Raw genomic sequence first — 13,292 nt, 5'->3', positions numbered from 1 at the left:
TATTATAGTTTTTTAATATTGGAAATCTTTTAGTTTTTATTTTTTTCAATCATTTTATTTTGTTTTCCTATTTCTTATTGTCTCAGAGTCATTAATTTCCAGCTTGTCTATTCTAATTTTCAAAGTTACTTAGGTAAGGTTTCCTATTTTCTAAGATATTATTCTCCTTCCAAATCTTTGATCGCCTCTCTTCTCTCCGGCATTCCTGTAGTCCTTGCAGAAAATCCATTTTTTCCTTTGATACTGTGCTTACAGGTGTTTCAGAATTATTTGGGGGCATCTCTATAACTACAATAATCTCTTACCAATGGTGTCTTATTTATCTCATTTATTCATCTCTACAACTGTAGTTCCTTTACTGAGGAATAGGACCAGACTCCTTCCACCAGTAAACTTTTGGATTGAACTCTTCTTGGTCTCACCTTGTGTCATCTGGGTTCCTGAAAAGACTTTCAGCTCCCAGGGCTAGGCCATCTCCAGATCTCTGAAGTTCAGAGTGCTGCATCTTTGGGGCAACAGCTCAGACTGTTGCAGGTACCTGGGCTATCCTACTCAAAGTGCTTCTGTACTACAATGGTATCTACCTCTTCCTGATGGCTTCCAGGGTCACTGCTGTGGGTTTCCCATCCCTCTGGGGCTTTTGTAAAAGAGCCTTCTGCATTTTCTATGTCTATATATAGCATTACATACTTCTGTCCTACCTCTGATCACCTTCAGAGGCTATGTGCTTGCTTGTTTACCTATCCTGGTTTTACTACTGGCTTCCTTTCCTATTGTCTGTATATTTCCAGTTGAATTTGGGAAAAGTTCTGGAGTGAAAAAAGTCACTTCTAGTTTCTCATTATGGTTCTGAATAATTATTCAATCTTGTGTGAATTTAAGGTTTTTGCTGAATTAGGTAAACAGAAGCTAAGGAGTCTGCTTCTCTTCTTGTAGCCATCATTGCCAGAAAATCTCAATCTCAATGAGAAAATCCAGTGTCTTAGCTTCCACGTGGGAGTATACCTATACATGTGGATATCTCTTACCTAGACTCTCTTTACTAGTAAGCTCATCAACGTCTATAGTCTTCTATTTTCTTTATGAAGATTAATTCTATATCTAAATATTTAGTTCTCATCTCCCAACTACTTTTTTGACATCTCTATTTGCATATACTATGGATATCTCAAAATCAATATATACAAAATAGACTTCATTAACTTTTCTCCTTAATCTACCACTAAGAGCAGCTAGGTGGCACAGTAGATAGAGCAGTGATCTTGAAGTCAGGAGAACAGCAGTTCGAATCCAGACTCAGACACTTGCAAATAGTTGTATGACCTTGGGCGAGTCATTTAACCCTAATTACCCAGGCTCATCTCCAGGCATCCTGATTCTTATCTAGCCACTGAACCCAGATGACTCTGGAGGAGAAAGTGAGGCTGGTGCCTTAGCACAGCACTCCCTCACTCAAATCCAATTCATGTTCCTGTTATGGCATCACCTCCCTTGGTATCATAGTCTTCTTTGAAAATGAAGAATAAACATCATCAGAACCACTTAACCTAACTTTCCTATTTCTGTCAAGGGCACTGTCAAGGATTCTTCCCAGTCATCCAGGTTCATAAACTAGGAGTTATCTAGCATCATAATTCAAAAGCATTGATTCTATGGCTCTTGACTTTCTTATACTTCAACTCTCAAAGTCCAAATACAGCAACTAGCTTTGATAATACAGACTTGGCTGGCAAGCTGATGGCTCTGCTTTTTAGTCTGCTGTCCAGATTTGCCATAGTTTTTCCTCCAAGGAGCAAATTTCTTTTAATTTCATAGCTACAGTCACCATCTGCAGTGATCTCAGAGTACAAGAATATAAAATCTGTTACTGCTTCCATTTCTTCTCCATCTTCTTGCTATTATGTAATGAGGTAAGTTACCAAGTTCTTGGGAATTTTTTATGTTAAGGTTCAAGCTAGATTTTATTGTACTTTCATCTTCACTCTCATTGAGCAGTTTCTTAATTTCCTTTCACTTTCTGCCATTGGAGTAATATTGTCTGAGATTGTCATTTTCCCCAGCTTTATTTCAGCTTTTGAGTTCTCCAGCCTGTAATTTTTCCCTGATGTGTTCTGCATATAAGTTAAATAAATAAGGTCTTGTCATATATCTTTTCCAATCTTAAGTTAATTAGTTGTTCCATGTTCAGTTCTAACTGAACTTGGCCTATTCATAGGTTCCTCAGGAGACAAGCAAGATGATCTGGTATCCCTTCTCTTTGAGGACTTGTCACATTTTGCTATGATCCAGACAAAGACTTCAATGAAGCAGAAATTCATGGGTTTTTTTTGGAACTCCCCTTGCATTCTCAGCAAATGTTGGCAATTTGGTCTCTAGTTCCTCTGCCTTTTCAAAACTAGCCTGCTTTTCTGATAATTCTTAGTTCATATATTGCTTAAGCCTAGCTTGAAGAATCTTAAGCATTAGCTTGCCAGTATAAGAAATGAGTACAATTGTTCAATTATTTGAACATCGGTTGGCATTCATTGCCCATCTTTAGGATTGGATATACAATGATCTTTCCCAATTCAGTGGCCACTGTTGTTTTTAAAATTTGCTGAAATATTTAGTGAAGCGCATTTAACAGAATCATCTTTTAGGAATTTAGATAGCTTAGCTGGAATTCCATACTGTTAGTAATGCTTCCTAAGGCCTACTTGACTTCATTCTCCTCAGTGTCTGGCTATAGATTAGCAACTACAACACACCATAGTTATCCGTGATGTTGAGATCTTTCTTGGCTAGTTCTTTTGTGCATTCTCTAGCCACCCCTTCTTAAACTGTTAAATTTCTTCTGTTTTTGTTAAGTTACTACCATTTTTGTTTTTTATATTGTTCATTTTCGCATTAAATGTTCCTTTGATACCTCTAATTTTCTTGAAGAGATCTCATCTTTCCTTTTCTATTTTCTTCTATTTCTTTGCACTGCCCATTTAAGAAAATCTTTCCTCTCCTTGCTATGCCCTATAATACAAACACATATACCTATAACTGTAAACATTATATGCAAACATACATACACACAAAAAACTACAAAAGTTATTTTCCTAAAATTTAAGTGTGACCATATCATTCCTTGCTTCTTTTTTTCACACATTATCCTTTTTCTATGTTTATGGTTTTGCACAAGTCATGCCTCAAGCATGGAATGAACTCTCTTCTCACCCCCAACTGTAAGAATTCCTAGTTTCATTCAAAACTCAGCGAGGTACTAGTTTTTTCACAAAATCTTGCTGGATACCCCCCTCAGCTGTTAGAGCTTTGACAAAGAAATTACCTTATATTTATGTGTGTATATGCAAATGTATCTGTGTGTGTGTGTATATATATGTATATAAAATATACATATTATATATGAAAATATACTTGTAGGCATGCACAAACACACATGTGTGCACACACACACACACACACACACACACACACACACACACACAAAATCTCCTCTGATGAAATAAAGTCTTTGAGGGCAAGGACCATTTCATTCTTCAATTGGTGCTCCTCCATGACAGGAGCTATACAAACACTTCTTGGTAGACTGATGCTCAGTCAGAGGCCAGGATGACTTTCTGGTTGATGATACATGCCCTCCCTCCTCTTACCTGGTCCATGCTCTACCTCATGGACCTCCTGGATGCTCCCATTGGTGAGATATTCCAATCCCCACATCCTTGGGATGTCACCCAAGCCTGGCATGCTTCACCTACTCATTACTGCCTCTTGGAATCTCTAGCTCCCTTCAAGGATCAGAATAAAAACATCCTCATTCAAGAAATCTTTTTCTTAATTCTCCCACTGTCAGAAAGTGGAGTTTGAACCAAGATCCTCTAACTCTGGTCAGCTTCTCCACTGCACCTTGCTTCCTCACTCTAACTCCAAGCATAACCTCCATTTAATTATTTGTAAACATGTTGTTCCCATCCTTACATCTCACATAAATCCCATTCACTTGAATGTCAGGGCATCACCTCCCTGATGTCATTGTCCTTTTCAAGAACAAAGGACAAACAACAACCTCTGTGAGTAGTAGGAGCTGCCTGCTGGGGACTACTGGAACTGGTCAATTGAACAACACAGCTCCCCTCTTCCCCTCCTCCCTTTTTTCTTTCTTCTTCCTTTCTCTTCCATTCCCTTCCCTTCCCTTCTTTCAATCCACAGAGGGAATCATAGATATCCCTGCCTGCAGACTCTCTGCCCAAAAGAATGTAAATGTTGATCACTGAAACTTCAAGAGATATCTTAGGGTTTTCTGGCTAGATCTCTTAAGGGCCAAGGCTTAAACTCTAATCATACTGGCTTTCACTGATTGGCCAACAAAAGGTTCCAGACAATGCCCCATTTAAACATTATTTGGGCCCTGATTGGCTCAGAGTGAATGTAAATAACAACTGTTTCCTCTCTGGTCAGAACACCTTAAAGGTCTTGATTGGTTTGGGGTTTTTTTTATTTTATTTTTGACTAGGTAAAAGAAGCTGTTCTTTGCTTTATTTCTTACCCAATTTTAACCACTGAATAGGTGTTGCCTCCCTCAGTCAGACAGAGACCCAAGAAAGACCTTAGCTTAAAAAAGGTTTTCCCACTGCATCCGGATCATCTCCAATCATTCTGGTTTACATGTTCATATGTTAATACCCAGATGGTTCTGAAGGACAAAGTGAGGCTGGTAATTTAGCACAGTCCTCCCTAACCTAAACATAATTCATTTGCATGTCACAATATCACCTTCCTGATATCATGATCCTTGAGAACAAAGGACAAACAAGAATACGAGTAGAATTTCAGTAGAATATAGGCTCCTTGAGGGCAAAGATTACTGTATTTTTTATTTGGTATTCCCTAACCAATGCACAGCTCCTGGCACATGGGGACATTTAATAAGTGCTTATTTATTGATGGGCAAATTAGTGAAAAACCCAAGAAGCCAAAAACAACTGCAAAAGAGATTCCTTATTCTACAAGAACTGCTAGAAAAGAACTGCTAAAAAGAAGTTTGGCAGGAAACAAATCTATGCTATATCTTGGACAAAGCACCACAAAAAAAAAAAAAAACTTGAATGACTTAAAAATAAAGTTTTATTATACTTTAAAATGAGAAAAGAAAAGAAAACTTTGTAGACATGTAGTTAAAGCTAAAATTCATAGCGATCACAAATGATTAGACATTGTTGATTATACAATATTTTAAAAGGCTTTACACAAATTAAATCAATGTAACTAGGCTGTACCTAATTGTTGGGAGGATCTTTGCTTTAAAATTTTCAGATAAAAGTCAATTATCTAAAACATATAGGAAACTGACACAAATATACAAAACTAAGAACTATTTTCCCAATAGATAGTAATCAATGGAAAGGAACAATCTTTTTTTTTAAGGTTTTTGCAAGGCAATGGGGTTAAGTGGCTTGCCCAAGGCCACACAGCTAGGTAATTATTAAGTGTCTGAGGCTGTATTTGAACTCAGGTACTCCTGACTCCAGGGCTGGTGCTCTCTATCCAGTGCGCCACCTAGTTGCCCCAGAAAGGAGCAATCTTGAAAAAAATTCCACACCATTAATGAAAATGTGTTCCAAATCACTAATTAAAAGCAAAGGAAATTAAAATACAATTCCAAGATTTCCCCCTTTTACTTGATATTGCAAGATGATAAAGGCAGAAATAGAGTTTAAAGGACTATGCTAAAATAGGCACATTAATATATTTGATCAACTGTTCTGGAAAACAATTTGGAATTACAAAAGAAAAGTCTGTAAACTACTATATTTCCCCATGTATAAGTGCACCCCTTTTTTTTTCAAAACAATTGGGGTCTAAAAACTGGGAGCATCTTATACAGTGGTTATAGTTTTTCTACTTGGATTTCCTGCTTTTTCACACTTTTTTTGTGCTCATTGATTTTTTTAACTTGCATTTCCCATTTTTTCTCTTTGCACTCATTGTTTCACAATTGTTACCAGTATATTAGATTATATTTTGCCATGTTCTGCCCAGAAATGGCTCAAAAAAAGATTTTCATGCAGTGCTGAATTCAAGTTCAAAGAGATCCAGCTTGCAAAACTGAATGAAAATCATACTGTTAAATATCAGTTTGGTCCTCCTCCAACTGAGAAAACATGTCCACACACCAGACGTGCCCAAAATATACCTGAATTTCATAAACTTGAGTTCAATAACATTTTTTTCAAATTGCAAGCCCCAAAATTATGGTGTGTCTTATACATGAGAGCATCTTATACATAGGGAAATGCAGTATTTCAGATCCTCTGAGTTAGCAATTCCACTACGAAGCATGTACTCCAAAAAGATTTAATGAAGATCATGGGTGTGTGTGTGTGTGTGTGTGTGTGTGTGTGTTGGAGAGGGGCTGGAGTAGGGAATGGCATAGAGAGAGACTGAGGAAATATATGCCCATTTGTGGAATAGCTGAAATGACATTCTACATAAATGTAAAAGAATATAACTATAAAATAAGAAATAACATATAGGTGGAATTTGGAAAAATATGACCAGATTATATGAATTGCTCTACAGCAAAGATGATGATGATGATGATGATGATGATGGTTTGTCCTTCATTCTCAAAGAAGACCATGACATCAGGGAGATGATACCATGACAAGCATATGTATTAGATTTGAATGAGGAGGTGCTGTGCTAAGTCATCAGCATCATTTTCTCCTCCAGAGCTATCTGGATCCAGTGGCCAGATATGGATCAGGATAACTGGAAATGGAACTGTCTACAAGACAATTAGAGTTTAGTGACTTGCCCAAGATCACGAAGTGTCCAGTGTCTGAAGCTGGATTCCAACTCCAGTCCTCCTGACTCCAAGGTCAGTGCTCTATTCACTGCTCTACCTAGCTTTCCCAATAAAATCAAGGGTGAAGCAAGAATGCTCATTATCATAGTATTATTCAATATTGTAGTAGACTTGCAAATATTCACAAAACAGATGAAAAATATACCTCCTCATTAGAAAGGTTGGAAATTATGGTTGTACAATGTTGCACTTGCTGATAGACCTGGTTTTGCCTAACTGCTTTTCTTGGTGGAAAGGAGGGGATTCTGTGAAATATCTGTGGTAAAGAAAAACAATAGGCAACAATAAAATTTTCAGGAGAAAAAAAAAATCATGTTCCAGTCTCAACTCCAAAAAAGTCTTTTCAATAAACTCTCAAGTTTGATATTGAATGAATGGGCACCATATTTTAGATTCCACTTCCTTAAAAAGATATATCTACCTAGTAATAGTTAAATACATAATTTTTAAACTTTGTCCTAATCTCTGAGGTAATGGAACCCTTCTACATTGATCTGTTTGCCCCCTAGAAAATCAGCTTCTAGTCAGAATAAGAGAAGACCTGGAGGTAGGAAAAAATATATAAAAGAAAAATCACAATTTCCAGACTACAGATATTTCCTAAAACCTGGGGGTACAAGTTGAAAAATCAATGGCCTAAACAATCAACATTTCTGTTGTTAGAATAAAAGACAAAAAAGGAAGAATCTATCCATCTATTCAGAACCAGTCATCAACCTAATCAAACATTTGTTTATTCACATATTACACTTAATTTTACATAGATACTTACAAAGACTAAGAGAATAATGATGCTGATTGGAAAACAAATATTATCCACAACATAAAGCAAACCAGTTGATATATGCCCAGTATATGTATTCGCTATGTAACCCTAGGCAAATCACTTAACCTGTCAGTGCTATAGGTAATATTATAAGACTATAAGTTTTAGAAAAGGTGCTTCACCTGGGAGTTTCCTACATCTCTGAATCAGAGGTCTAGTCCCTATCTCTAAATACTTATTTTAATAAAATATTAAATTTCATAACATTCAAACTGAACATCTGATAAGGTTTACTTAGATTTCAATGGTTTTTAGCTCTCTAATACCTAGCACTGCAGATTACATGAATCAACAATTCCACTATCAAGTACTTTTTTATTTCTTGGAGTTGTGACTCCACCAAAAAAAATCTATCTACACCTCTGTCACAGAAATCAAATAAGCAAAAAGAATATCACAATATTTAGAGTGAGGGAGTACTACAGAGCAATTAGTTTGGTTCCTTCCTTTTGTAGATAAAGAAACTGAAGACCAAAGAAGTGATTTGCCCAGACTCACATAGAGAATAACACAGCCAAAATTTAAAGTGAGGCCCATCAGTTTTTCCACCATTGCTCCCAATAATGGCAAGCTTTGTCATTCAAAGGGGACAAGACAGGATAAACCATTATTCTTTTTATTCCTATCTACCTAGGAAAACAATGGTAGACAGAATTTAAGAACTGGAAAATAACTTAAGCGATCATATGACACAGAGAAAAGAAACTAAGTCAAAAGAAAGCTAAGTAACTTAGATAAGTTACTATAGCTATTTAATAACAAAATTATGACTAATTCCCAATAAAATACATTTAAATCAAAGCATTTCATAATTTCTACTAGAAATAATTTATCACTGCTTCAGAAGTACTAGCATAATTGAGAACTACATAGAATATTCATATTAATTATAAATTTTATTAGTATATAATCTTAGATATTTAGTCTTATTAATGGCAAAAAGTTCTCTTTCCAAAACAGCAAGCTAAGAACATTTTTCATACATAGTTATATACATATATATATATATATATATATATATATAAATGCCAGTTAAAAGATGCAACTTAAACAGTATTTATTTTTAAATTATTGGTGAAGTATGAACTTTGGATCATAAATGGCATCTAGAAAAAAGAATACTAATATATTTAAGAGAGTTTTTTTAATTTCTAAGTTATAAAGAGACAAAATCTCAACTACAGAAAAATAAGTGTTAAAAAGAGAGAGGTGAGTCTCCAGCAGCTACATTTTGGATTGCTTTAGTCTTAAACTACCATAGAAGTACTAAATTCTTTTGTTGTTGATAAACCAGCAGATGCATGTGTGTGGGGGATGGATAATGACACACAACAGTATACCACTTTACAAATAACTCCACCTCACCAGTTTTATTGGCAACTCAGTTGGGGCAGTGTTTGCAATCCACTTAGATGCCAAAATGGAAAGAGTTACCAATATGAGGCATCCTAACTGAGGTTTGTTATTAGCCTTTTTAGCCACAGGTTACAGTGCACCAAACACTATTAACTATATATTTGCTCCTAACCACTAAGAAAATAGCCTAGAACGTTTTTCTGGAAACTCTTAGAAAACTTTAAGTTAGCTTAAAGTTTGGAAATCTAACCAGTAAATATGTCAATTCTTAGCACTGTTTCTCACTAGAATATATATTTTTCTTTCTTTTAGATTAATCCTATCTGAGTTGAATGCTCAATAAACTGATGAGGTTCAGACTCTGGACAAAATGTGCGGTGATGACAGGGGAAACAAAGCATTTTAAAGATGCATATGTTTAAATTTAGGAGGAAATTTAGAAATCACCAATTCAACCCATTCATTTTATAAATGAAAAAGCTGAGGCCCAAAAAGGTTAACTTACTAAAGTCACAAGTAATAACTAGAACTAAAACCCAGGTTCTCTGATTAAATATCCAGCACTCTTTCCAAAAAATAAGTTTTCACTGTAGGTTCTGGTTTACTCCCCTCTTTGAAACACAGATTTAGGTGATTTCCTCATTATCTAAGAAATACATGCTAATTTTAAAAGAATTTAAGATAAATTTACCAGCATAAAATACATGTTTAAGGATCTCCTTTTAGGATAGAATCCAAAAGTTAAGAAAATCATGGAACAACCTTTGTGACTTCAGTAAAATCAAAGTTTCTTTGTATCACTTTTCTATTTTTATCCCCAGCCCTAATCATAGTGCTAAATAAATGCTTATTAACTGATTTACTGGTGACTTCACTAATATACCTCTTGTAGTAAAAAGCAGCATTCATTCTAGATTTCTGCACTAACAACATTTGCACTATGGTTACAAAATACTCTAATTAATATGGACAAGATGATTATCTGATTTTTCTGGAAGGCCTTGTTGATAATACTTTAATATTCAGAATATTTTTCTATAATTTCTTTACAAAGTAAGAGTGAATTTAGAAATTAAAGAGAGATGGAGCTGAAAGAATACAATAAAGGAATGAAATTTAAAGAGATGAAATTACAGATCAGGAAAAAGCAATATACATAATTCTATAAATTTTCAGAATGGATTTAAAAAGAAGCAATATGGGATCATCAAGTGTGAATCACTACACATAATGTAGTGCTGTCTAATAAAATGAACACTCATCAGGAAAGTAAGAAACTAGCTTTCTCTACTCCTGACTCCTTGGGTCTAATTATTAATCACCTTTCACATTTATAACTTCTCTTTACTAGTGCTAAAGATAAAATTGAATACCTACATACAAGTAATAAATCTGAACATTATCCAATTCAGATATCAATATATTAGTTTCAATAACATTATTCTATAAACCAAAATTTTCCCAATATTATCCCAGTTCTCATAATTTCCCAGATGTTTATGTTTATCAAACACTTATATATGTATATACATATATTATATAACAGGAATGAAAAGATAGGGTGGAGGGGCAAGAATAGAAATAGAAGGAATTTATTATAGTAGAATTGTATTTCTTATAATAGTTTTAAAGCAGGGATATAAGCCATTGTATTAGTAATAAAAATAATTATGTCTCATTACATTCTCCCAATATTTGTTTAAATAGCTGAAAACTACACTAAGACTTTTGGGACATTCTGTATTCCTATTTTCCAAAACTACTGATAATGCTTACTCAAAACTCAAAAGTTCTAAGGCTCTGATACACTGCTGATGAACATACTAATGGCTTTATTAATATAAATTCTGAATCATACATGCATTCTCTATTATCTATAAAAAGAAATAAGATTCATTCATTCATGAAATTTAGAGTTAAAAGGATGCTTCCAGATCATATCATCCAGCTCCTTCATTTCACAGAAGAAGAAACAGTACTAGACAGAATGTCACTTTATTGAAGTGGAATATGAAGAGATTTTTAAACCAGATTTTGAGTCTAAATCCAGCACTCTTTGTCCAAGACTACAAATAGTAAATGGCATATCAAGTACTGACACAGGTCATACTAATTCTAATCCATCAATCTTTGTAATCATTACCTTTGGAATCAATTCAGAAGATGGTTATATACTATTTTCTCCAAAATATGTCACAGATGATAAAAGTGATGGAAATTTCTTTTGAAATTCAAAGATTCCAAAAGAAAAAAATCATTAATTTACACAAATATTCTAATGACTACATGTCAATGGTTATACCAGGTACAATGCATTCATACACTGCCAAAAAATAATTATTTGAAGTGATGCAGTTAATAGAATCCAATTCAAAGTAAGATTTAAAAGTATTTTTAAGTGGAAAAAATGTATATTTCATAATGTTATGTTTTTAGATACACATAATCCCCCAATATGATTTCAAGTAATTCTGCTTATAATAAAAAAAAGATGTGATCTTTGTAGATAAGCAAATACTGATTAAATTGATTAATTCCATAATAACTATTTTAACACAGTATTAACAAAAAAAAATTACTGAAATTTTATGTGCTAACAAGTAGGCAAATTAAATAAGAGATTTTGAACTGGGAAGTAACATAGGATTTAGCTAGTCCACTCCCTTATTTTTCAGATGAGGAAACTCTGGCATAGGGAAATTATGTGGCTTGTCTGAGGTTAAAGTGCTAGTTAGTCAAAGAGTGAAAAACCTGAGCCCAGGTCTTCTAATTCTCAATCCAATGTTTTTCCTACAAACTCCTGCTTCCCAGAAAATTCATTCAAATTTATCCAACAGGAAAATGGGAGGTGAAAAGGTTAAAAGAAAGGAGAAAGGTACAGAGAAGGGAAATGATAAAAGGGGGGGTGGATTAAGGGAGACAGTGCTTAAAAGCAAAATAGAATTTTAAGGAAGGACAGGATAAAAAGAGAGTGAGAAGAAAAAACAAAAGATAAAAGAATGGAGGGAAATACACACTAATCACAACTGTAAATGAAAGGTGATGAGCTCACCCTTAAAAATAGAAGCAGAAAGAATGGATTAGAAACCCAAATCCAACAATTTGAACAGCCAGTCAGTGGACTAGTGAACAGATCCAGCCATGCTAGAGAATAATTTTGAACTATGGTCAGAAGCCACAAAATCCTTTGACCCTGCAATGTTGCTACTAGATCTATATCCTTAAAAAGATCAGAGGAGGAAGAAAAGGACCTATATGTACAATAATATTTATAACAACTCTTTTTGTGGTAGTAAAACAATGAGAAATTGAAGAGGTGTTCATTAGTTGGGGAATGGCTGAACAAGTTGTAGCACATGGTTATAAAGGACTACTATTGTGCTGTAAGAAATGGCAAAAAGAATGGCTTCAGAAAAACGTGGCAAGAACTATATGAACTGATGCAAAGTGAAATAAGAAGCAGCAGAAACTCATTATGTATAGTTATAGCAATGTTGTAATGATGATCAACTGTGAAAGATTTGGCTACTCTGACTGATAAAATGATCCAAAACAATTCCAAAGGACTCATGTTGAAAAAAATGTATTGGTTTGGTTTTGGGAAATACTTTCTAACAATTAAAGCTAATTAAGAATGAAATGCACTGTTCCAAAAGTTAAAGGATTCCCCCTCATTGTAGTTCTCCAAACAGAATATAAATGACCAATCAATCAACAGCATTTCTTAAGTATCTTTGTGTTAGACGCTGTCAATACAAACATGATACCACTTGCTAGACAAAACTGATGATAATAATAATAATAACTATCATTTCTAAATCTCTATAAGATTTGCAAAACACTGGACTTATATCACATAGATAATAACATAGCCAAAATTTAAAGTGATGCCCATAAGTTTTTCCACCATTGTGTCTCCCAATAATGGCAAGCTTTGTCATTCAAAGGGGACAAGATAGGATAAACCATCATTCCTTTTATTCTTAGCTATGTAAGAGAACAAAGGTACACAGAATTTAAGAATTGTAAAATGATTTAAGCGATCATATGGAACAGCTAGCTGTGTGATCCTGGGCAAATCACTTAACTCTACTGGCCTCAGTTTGTCATCTGGCAAACCATTCTAGTATTATTACCAAGAAAACCCCAGAGGAGATCAAAGAGTCAGACACAACTCCAAAACAACAGCAAATGTGAATAGCAGGGTTTCTTTTTGAGGGGTTTGCACCAAATGATATGACTGAAGAGATCCTT

The 13,292-nt window shown here is 34.5% G+C and overlaps 1 protein-coding gene across 1 annotated transcript in view; it reads right to left on the bottom strand.

Moving 5' to 3' along the window:
* RAB28 (RAB28, member RAS oncogene family) overlaps positions 1-13,292 on the bottom strand; it is a 136,949-nt gene that overhangs the window by 111,212 nt on the left and 12,445 nt on the right. The window lies entirely within an intron of this gene.

Source organism: Macrotis lagotis, chromosome 3 (assembly GCF_037893015.1).
Source record: "Macrotis lagotis isolate mMagLag1 chromosome 3, bilby.v1.9.chrom.fasta, whole genome shotgun sequence".
NCBI lineage: Eukaryota > Metazoa > Chordata > Mammalia > Peramelemorphia > Peramelidae > Macrotis > Macrotis lagotis.
The sequence above is the reverse complement of the archived record's forward strand: the minus strand, read 5'-3'. Positions and strand labels throughout refer to the sequence as shown.